The 10581-nt window shown below is 41.0% G+C and overlaps 1 pseudogene; it reads right to left on the bottom strand.

Moving 5' to 3' along the window:
- Window positions 1-2075: 2075 nt before the first annotated feature.
- LOC143559466 (pathogenesis-related protein PR-1 type pseudogene) lies at window positions 2076-2561 on the bottom strand (annotated as a pseudogene).
- Between the last annotated feature and the right edge of the window lie 8020 nt (window positions 2562-10581).

The following is a 10581-nucleotide window of genomic DNA, read 5'->3' as shown; positions in this document are numbered from 1 at the left end:
ACTTTTTGATGACCATGTTAGGGATGGAACTATCTCTCGAAAGGACTCTAAACCTACCTCTGATAGAACCAAAACCGAATCCTCAACCAATGCTAAAGCTGAACCCAAACCCACTCCGCACAATGACAACACTTCTCATCAAAAACGTAAGTCCAACCACCAAAACTATGCCGTTAACCAGGACAACCATCAACCTCAACCAAACCAAAATGCTCTGAATAAGAGACGCTATACCGGACCTTACCCGCTATGCTCCACTTGCAACTATCATCATTCGGCTCAATCCCCTTGTCGTCTTTGCATCCAATGCAATCGTTACGATCACCTTGCTAATGTTTGTCGTACGCCGCTTGGAGCGCAAGCCGTCCCACAACGGTCTGTGCCGCCTGCTTCTTGAACCGCTACTACCCATGCTTTATCTTTTTTATTCAAATACAATTCAATTTCAAGTGTCTGTATAATTATTTGTATTCTTTCTATCTTGCCTCATGATTGTATGTTTATTTGTTTCATTTTGGTTTAGCCTCAATATCTCATCCTCATTTGGTATGATCATATGTTACCTCAGTAATTTGGCTTTGTGCCAAAGAAAACGGATCCACATTTAACATTTATTGTTCAATTATTATATTTCATATTTATATATGCTTGCAATCTAATCTCTTATTCATGTGATTTTTTTTTGTATCAATATATATTATAACTTATGTTTTCTCATCAACTAACAAAGTTGACACTCTCTGTTTTTATACATGGTGCAGATACAAGTACTTGATAGATTGGTGAGATCAAAGACAATCTAGAATATCTTTAGGTTATCCGATACAAAGCTAGATCCAATAGTTTTGTTAAGTTATTGTTTTGTTTGATTCCATTATGTAAACGTGTATTATGTGACAAGATATACTAAAATAAATAATTATTTTAGTAAAGGCATAACCCGGAAAAGTGGCTAAGCACGAGAAAGCTTTCTTAGAGAATCATAAACTAACAAAGTTGACACTCTCTGTTTTTATACATGGTATAGATACAAGTACCTGATAGACTAGTGAGATCAAAGACAATCTAGAATATGTTTAGGTTATCCGATACAAAGCTAGATCCAATAGTTTTGTTAAGTTATTGTTTTGTTTGATTCCACTATGTAAACGTGTATTATGTGACAAGATTTACTAAAATAAATAATTATTTTAGTAAAGGCGTAACTGGAAAAAGTGGCTAAGCACGAGAAAGCTTTCTTAGAGAATCAACACGTGATTATCCCTTTCGCTTTTGATACATTTGGTTTCTTAGCCCCGGAGGCTATGGAATTTTTGAGCCGGGTTTAACGGGTAGCGCATTCTTTGGCCCTTAAGACTTCAAAATTTGTTTTTAGTAGGATTTGTTTCGCTATCCAAAAGGTGTTGTGGCACAGCTTGCTACCCGTTTACCTGCCACTTTGTTGTTATCAGCTCGTTTTTTTTATCAAAACCATTATTATTATAAAGAATAAAAAAATAATAATAATAATTATCGTCGCTTATAATAGTATCACTGAGCTTGTGAACGATCAACGGTTATGTCCCGATGTTTAATCCTCCTTTGGTCGGGGTGTACGTGATAATGGATGCCTCAACAACTTGAATAAACCGTTGTTCTCCGGAATCCTTATTCCATCAACTGAACATGCTAAACTGATGTGTATACAAAATGTCAGCTATACGCTAAGTGATTTCTCGCTTAACTACTGACAATTACTATAAATAAATATAATAACTGACTTGTTTAACCACAAACAAAAACATAACTGAACATGCATAAATCATAACATTTTGAACCGACTAACCATACTAATATGACATATGTAATTGTAATTATCGACATACAATACAAAGGCGTTGCCAAACAAGGCGCCTAATTGGTACCCATACAAAGGAGCCTGCCATTAGGCATATTTTATTTATTAATTTTAATCATATTCATTTTGTCTTTTAGAATTTCTACACAAAACAATTTAATTTAACTAGCATGACATCATCATCACAACATATATATCTATGATCTATACATATAGTTGGTTCCACTTGTGCTAGAACCTAATAAGGTTTCTCGCCATCATAGTTTCCCGGAGGATGATAATTGCATGTCACAAAGTATGCGCTATTCACGCACTTGACCCTCGCGCACCCAATGTGGATCGATGTTTTCCAAACCACTTGAGTATAATGCAAACACATCTTTAAAGGTGGGCATGAGTTTAACCCATAATTGTAATCAGCCTTCTCATCAACCCACAACTTTATTGCATACAAAGCTGAGAACTCCTCATACCCTATTGCGATATTCTCGCCATATTTTTCACTATTCGAGTGTACAAGGGCGCAATCGCCCTTTCTTTTATTGGCATAGCTTTCTGCAAATTGAGCGACAGTAGCATTCCACGCCATAGGCCCCTGGCCAACCTCTTTTCTAACCACATTGTGGGCATTCACATAATCTTGTGGTGCCCTTTTGGTATAAATGAAACGTAATATCAATATGAATACAGCACAAACAAGTGGCCAGTCATGTTGGAATCCCATATTATCGGTTCATGAAAAGTTTAAAATGCTTTAGGTCTATTGGAATCAAATGAACTACAAGAATGATATTTATAGGTATAATTGGTGAGAAGAAGCCAAACGTGAGGTGTCAGCCTTAGCAAAAATGATGAAAGTTTTATCTTCAGCTAAAAATTTAGGTAGAATAACTACCATTCCTAAAAGTTTGGGTAGAATAACTAGCAAAAAGATGAAAGTTTTGTTTTTGTCTATTGGTTTATGTTGTTAAAAAAAGTTGTTTTCTAAAAGCCATAAATCCTAGTTTTTTAAATTGACTTTTTGAAAATCCAATATGTAAATAAGTTGTTTTCAAACTCAACCAATATGGCCTGGTTTTTTTGGAAGGAAACGGTTCTACTTAAAGTTCAGATTGATTAGAATTCTTTTTATTTCCCTACAAAACAAGTTTTAAGTGTTGTATTCATTTTTTTTCCCTATGAAGGCCATGAGTTGATATGTGCAAAGCTGATGTTGCAAAAAGGTATACCAAATCGAATCGAGTTTTCTTAATCTTCATATAATCATTGTGTTATTTTTAATAATTTTGTTATGGTATTGAGTGATATTGAGAATTTGTGTTTTTGTGAATATTTCGGAAGAGTACATCATGTCTGCTCTATATAAAACAAAAAGAACACAGAGAAAAGTATGTACGTGATCGATGATTGCCTATAATGGAGGTGGCAATTATAGGAAAACCAAAGAATATGGAGAAAAATTTTCCTTTCTTTCTTTAGTACTCCCTCACAAGTTGGAGCGTACACGTCTCGAACACCCAATTTATCAAGTAATTAAACTACGAAGCTATTGTGTTCCAAGGGTTTTGTTAGCAAATCGGCTATTTGTGTCTTGGTGTCAATCCGCATAGGTTGTATTTCTTTGGATTCTATTCGCTCACGAGCAAAATAACAATTCATCTTAACATGTTTAATTAGGTCGGCCCTGAAAGTGGAAATATTTAACTGCAAGGCAAAAGGTTGGGAATTGAAGGCGACAACCTAGGCATGGTTGGCAGCAGCAACGGTCACAACAAGTGGCTAGAGTCGTACTGACAACTATGGGCCCGCCATCGAGTTGACCCATCCGATGTTACAAGTGTGACGAGGTTACTTAGATATATATCACGAGAGTATCCCAATAAATAGTTGGTTCCTCTCACTGACAACACTCGCCTAGTCTATGAAAACTATCAAGAATATGGGGATGGTAGCCATGGTGCATCTTGATTCAGGATATAGGGGGCGAAAGTCATAGGCCCCTTTTTTTGGTTGGGTTAGGTCTTTAAGTGGTGGTGGTGGTGGTGGTGGTTGGGGGGGGGGGGGAAGATCTTATAGAAACTTAGTGCTTGATGGTAACGAGTTAGATGTAAAAGATGAGGTCATTGGCCCTATCATGGGGAAGCCTTAATCATTCAACGAGTCTGTAATCGTTGAAAATGATGACACAAAAAGAAATGAAGTAGAGAAGGAAAAATTAATTATTTCAGAATGAAAAATTACAAATACAAGAAATAAGAAACAATATATATGTTGCACGTCGTATAACATATCTTAGCGCATAAGTATATACGCTCACATTGTGACATCTGCCCCGATCCGACCCGACCCAGGTACCCGTTTCTCTTATCCGATCTCTTTCTTTTATGATTTAATATTTATTTATACTTATATTTTACTTTTAATAATAATAATATACTTTTTCCTTCCCGCCTCTCCCTCTTTCTTTCCGCCGTTCCGTCCCTCTCCTCTCTTTCCGCCTTCTTTTCCCTCTTGTCGCCGTCCCGCCCTTACGCCTTGTTTCCCTCTTTTTCTTCTAACTCTTTGCTTGTCCTTTGTTCCTTCCCGCCTAAGGTTGTCTGCGCAGCTCCACGCGCCAGACTCCCTTACAAGGAATCCTGCGTGAAGACCACCTGTTTCAGCGATACGCGAGACGAACTCTTCTCGCAGCGCGTTAAGAATTGAAATTCTTCTCGCAGCGCGCTAAGAACGGAAGTTCTTCCCGCGACGCGCTAAGGATTTGTAGTTCTCGCAGCGCGCTAAGAATCGTAGTTCATCCCTCGACGCGCGAAGAATTATAGTTCTTCCCGCGGCGCGCTAGGAATTTTAGTTCCTCCCGCGGCGCGCTAAGAAATGTGATTCTTCCCGCGGCACGCTTAGAAATGTAGTTCTTTCCGCGACGCGTTAAGGTTGGTTCTGTCTGCCTTCGCGCTCGCGCTCTCTTGACCTTCTGTGTCTGCCTTCGCGCCTTAGCCTTCTCGCGCTGAATCCTTCGAGTTTTCTGTTTAAATCTAGCCGTTTGCTTTTGTGTTGTCTTATCTTTTGAGCTGTTGACCTAATCTGCTTTATGTCTGAAAAGTTACTTTCGGCGCAGCATGCGCACCAACCCCATTGGTTGACAGAAAAAGTGACTGACATAATCTTTTGAGAATCTGCTTTTGCCATGCTTGACCAGTACTTTATCTGTCCTCTCCCATGCCTTTTTCTGAATCCTGTCAGCCTTTTTCTCTTTTTCCCTGCTACCATATCTTTTGATATCTTTACTTTTCAGAACTTTTTACTGTTGATATCTTTTCTTTTACTTTTGGAGATCTTTTCTAGGGTTTGTGTCCCCTAGGGTTTACCTATATATAGTACTATTTTCATAACACTACACACACAAAACACTTACACTCTCCTGTTCTCTCTTGCTCCTTGCCGTTGTTTTTCCTCTGCCGCCTCCTCTCTTGCCTCCGTCTTCCTCCCTGTTCTGCTCTGTTTTCTGTTAATATATATATATAAAATAATTTACTTATTAATTATTCTAACTTATAATCAAGACTTGAAACAAATCATTAAAACAATAATCTTATTTATAGGTTAACTTGTGCTTGTTTAAAGTTGGTTCTTGCTTTATCTTACACCGCATCGTTTATCAAGTGAGTAATCTCGTACCTAATCCCTTTTTGCTTTTAATGTTTTGGGATGTTCATGTGTTCATACAAACTTAGAGTCTTAAACTTGTTTATGAACTTTAGTCGCGCAGTATCCCATGTGTTGAGGACGTAGACTTGGCTGTTATTTGTATGTGTGGATCATTAACCGTCTTGTCGGTCTATTCCGCAGTTTTCATGGTACCATTAGATGAACACGGGAGAACATTCGTTTATGATTTTCTCTTTTGTTTACACATGCACAGTTAGTCTTGTTTGTGAGCTCAATTGTGAGCACTGGCAGTCTTATGAATCTTAGAGTTGGTCCCAATCAGATTACACCCTTGTTGAAAACCAGACATACACATGTTGCGCGCAGATTTATGATTATCTATGTATTGTATTAAACTTGATTTCTCACCAACACGCAAGTGTTTGACGTTTATTTTAACACATGTTCAGGTTTGCAGTAGCTGTTTTGGAGATTGTGGACACATAGGACGTTTTTACTTTTGGACCTAGATTAAAATGTATCAAGACAAGTTATTGCTGTTCGAATATTTTGATTTATAATATATTGATTTATGTTGGTTTATTTATATCTTATGTATACGTTGCGCATGCGTGAATGAATATATTTATTAAATATTGACACCCAATAGTGTCACGAGTAATGAAACAATATGGGGCGCCCCGATGTATAATCCGCCTTTGGTCGGGGTGTTACAGATTGGTATCAGAGCTCGTTGACTTTAGGATAGGTGGTTAGACGTAACGGCCTAGAATACCTAAGAGTCCCTTCTCGCGCATGAGAGAAATCTCATGTTTGCGCGCTTATTGTTAATTACTCGTTATTTATGAATATGCTCGCACTTGCGCAGTATATGATTTTATGTTTTATTTCGCGATATTTCGATTTTTGCTGAATTTCGATTTTTATTGATTTTTCTTGCCTATTCGTTTGTTGGGATTTGAAGATCCGAAAAGTCATGGTGATACATGAATAGTTGATTTTCAATTTCCATTTACGATTATGTTCTGAGGTTGGAAACTTGAAAAGTCATGGTGATACATGAATTGTCAACCTCCAATACTCATTTTCTTGTATATTTTATATTGAGGATTGAAAAGTCATGGTGATACATGAATCGTCAATCTCCAATGCTCGTTTGCTCGTATATTTTAAATTGGGAATTCGGAAAGTCATGGTGATACATGAATTGTCGATTCTTGATTCGAATTTGTTACCTTTATTAAGTCTGCATTTAGGATCATTTATTTTACTTTAACTTTTGATAGCATCTAACTCCGTGAAACCAAGCTTTATAAGATTAAAACTTTGCGATAAAAACCAAGATATTAACTAAAATTAAAATTTTTATAGAATGCCTCCGCTATCTCGCCGATTTCAGAGAAGAGAAGCCTCGCGCATGCGTAGACAGCAACGTTCCCAGGAAATGGCCGCCGTGATAGCCCAAGCCTTGAGCCAAAACAACACCTCGAGTTATAACATTAAGTCCTTTAACGCGGGTAACCCTCCAAAGTTCACAGGTCTTGAAGGAGCCACCGTGATGCTCCAGTGGCTTGAGAAAATAGAAAACACTTTCCTCCACACCCAATGCCCCTCAGACAGACGAACCCTATATGCTTCCAGTGTCCTGGAATCCAGAGCGCTTACGTGGTGGAATGGAGTAGCTCATGCGCGTGGCGCAGAAGCTGCTTCCAGCATGCTCTGGGAGGAATTTAAGGAAATTCTTACGCGAGAATTCTGCCCTCCCAACGAAGTTAAGCGCCTGGAGGAGGAATTTTGGAATCTTAAGCAATACAGCGGTGAAGCGCGCGAGTACGCGACGCGCTTCCACGAGCTAAGCTTGCTGGTCCCTCACCTTGTTACCCCTTCCCGCCGAGCCATAGAGAAATTCCTTGGGGGTCTCCCCATGGAAATTCAAGATTCTGTATGGGCCAGAAACCCAGTTACCCTCTCTGACGCCATCGAATTGGCCGCTGTGCTCAGCGACAACCATGTCAGAGCGGGAACCCTGTTCCTGCGGGGAACAGAAAAGACCAAACTCACCAAGACTGTCCCTGAACCAACAGAAACCAAACCTGAACCCTCAAACCGTAACAACCTCAAGCGCAGGCGCAAGGCCTATGCGCTTACCAACCCGCCCATTGTCCAGCAACCCGCATACCAACCTCCAGTTCATGCGCCTAACCCACTGTCAGCCTACCCAACACCTCCTGTAGTCCATAACTATGCCTTAACCAATCCCGCACTCCCTGCCCCGCCTCCTAAGAAACCTTACACAGGAAACCATCCCTTTTGCCCAACCTGTAGATTTCACCACCCAACCCAAACCCCGTGTCGACTTTGTACCCGATGTGGCCGTACTGGTCACACTGCTGAGAACTGTAGAGTCCTTCCCGCCAATCCAATTGCGCCAACACCACCAGTCTACCCGCAGAACCCACAATCAATCTACCAAAACCCACGACCCAGATCGTGCTTTAACTGCGGTGATCCCAGTCATTTCCGGAACGCGTGCCCGAGACTACAAGTTCAGATTACGCAAGCGAATCCGGTGAACCAGATTTCAAACCAAGTGACGCGTGGACGAGCTTTTAACATAACCGCGCACCAAGCGCAAGCGAATAATGACGTAGTTAATGGTACATTTTTACTTAACGGATTTTATGCTTCTGTACTTTTTGATACTGGCGCCGATCGAAGTTTTATTTCTCGCGCCTTCGAGCAGAAGCTTGCGCGACCGCGCGATGACTTAAAAGAAGATTTTTCAGTTGAATTGGCTAATGGTGAAACTGTTTTAATAAACTCAGTGATTAAAGATTGTACGCTTAACCTTAACGAAAACGATTTTCTAATCGACCTCATCCCCATGCCTCTTGGAAGCTTTGATGTTATCATTGGTATGGACTGGCTCTCGAAGAATCGCGCCGAAGTTATTTGCGCCAAGAAATTGATTCGCATACCTCGAGAAAATGGTGATCTTCATATTTACGGCGAAAAACCCTCCAGTGGTCTTAAACTTATGTCTTGCGCCGAAGCCCAAAGACTCATGCGGAAGAAGTGTGTTGCATTCTTAGCCCATGTGGTTAAACCTGCTGAAGAGAAGAAGCTTCGCGATATCCCTGTTGTGCGTGATTTCCCTGAAGTTTTTCCTGATGATCTTCCTGGTATCCCTCCCGCTCGTGAAGTCGAGTTCCGTATTGATCTTGTCCCTGGTGCTTCCCCCGTGGCTAAATCTCCTTACCGTCTTGCGCCCGCTGAGATGCAAGAATTGGCAAGTCAACTTCAAGAGTTGACCGCTAAAGGATTCATTCGCCCTAGCTCTTCGCCCTGGGGTGCTCCGGTGTTGTTCGTTAAAAAGAAAGATGGATCGTTTCGCATGTGTATTGATTACCGCGAGTTGAACAAACTCACCATTAAAAACCGGTATCCCTTACCGCGTATTGACGACCTCTTTGATCAACTCCAAGGTGCCTCTTGTTTCTCGAAGATTGATCTCCGCTCTGGCTATCACCAGTTGCGCATCCGCGATGAAGATGTTCCGAAGACTGCTTTTCGAACTCGTTATGGCCATTTTGAATTCTTGGTCATGTCCTTCGGTTTAACCAATGCACCCGCCGTTTTCATGGATCTAATGAATCGGGTGTGTAGGCCTTTCTTGGATAAATTCGTGATTGTGTTTATCGATGATGTTCTGGTGTATTCTAAGACCAAGGCCGAGCATGAGCAACATCTCCGATTGGTATTGCAAAAGCTCCGAACCGAGCAGCTCTATGCTAAGCTTTCCAAGTGTGAATTCTGGTCTGATGAAGTACAGTTTCTTGGTCATGTTGTAAACAAGATGGGTATTCATGTCGACCCATCCAAGATTGAAGCAATCAAGAACTGGATTACGCCATCCTCTCCTTCTGAGATCCGTTCCTTTCTGGGCTTAGCTGGTTACTACCGGCGATTCATTTCGAACTTCTCGAAGATCGCTTTGCCTTTAACAGCTCTAACGCACAAAGGTAAACCGTATATTTGGGGCTCGAAGCAAGAAGAAGCCTTTCTAACGCTCAAGCGTTTGTTGTGTGAAGCTCCTGTTCTTGCGCTACCTGAGGGTAATGATGATTTTGTCGTGTATTGCGATGCATCCAACCAAGGTCTCGGTTGTGTTCTTATGCAACGAGGCAAGGTTATCGCTTACGCATCAAGGCAACTCAAGGTTCATGAAAAGAATTATACAACTCACGATCTCGAACTTGGTGCAGTTGTATTTGCCTTGAAGATCTGGAGACACTACCTTTATGGTACTAAGTGTATCCTCTACACTGACCATAAAAGCCTTCAGCATATCTTTGATCAAAAGGAACTTAACATGAGACAACGCCGATGGAACGAACTCATCAGCGATTACGATTGTGAGATCCGGTATCATCCTGGTAAGGCTAATGTGGTAGCCGATGCGCTCAGCCGAAAACCCTGCCAGCTTAACTGTATTTTGCCGCGCACGCAGCTTCACTTCGCGCCGATTCAAAGCAACCTTGAATCGCGTATTCGTGACGCGCAGCGCGCATCCATCAGTAATGGTAACCTTCGCGCCGAGTTAGCGTGTGGCGCGGAAGCACTTTTTGTCCCTAATCTGAGTGGAATTCTCTGCTATCTCAATCGCATCTGGATTCCCTTTGATGAGAATCTTCGCGCTGATATCCTGAGTGAAGCGCACAAATCTCGGTATTCTATTCATCCTGGCGCTGATAAGATGTACAAGGATTTGCGCATAACTTATTGGTGGCCCGGTATGAAGAAGGATATTGCTGTGTTCGTAGCTAGATGTCTGACTTGTTCTAAAGTGAAAGCTGAACACCAACGCCCATCTGGTTTGCTCGAACAACCAGAAATTCCTACGTGGAAATGGGAATGTGTAGCAATGGACTTTATTACCAAGTTACCTTTGACAACAAGTAAACATGATAGCATTTGGGTAATAGTGGATCGTTTGACTAAGTCTGCTCACTTCCTGCCCATTCGTGAAAACTACCGTGTTGAGCAACTCGCGCAGCTGTATGTCAAGGAAATTGTTTGCC

The sequence above is a fragment of the Bidens hawaiensis genome, unplaced genomic scaffold, assembly GCF_021521415.1.
Source record: "Bidens hawaiensis isolate Kalapana, Puna unplaced genomic scaffold, B.hawaiensis_p1.1 tig00019922_1, whole genome shotgun sequence".
Lineage (NCBI taxonomy): Eukaryota > Viridiplantae > Streptophyta > Magnoliopsida > Asterales > Asteraceae > Bidens > Bidens hawaiensis.
This window is presented reverse-complemented; position numbering and strand designations above follow the sequence as displayed.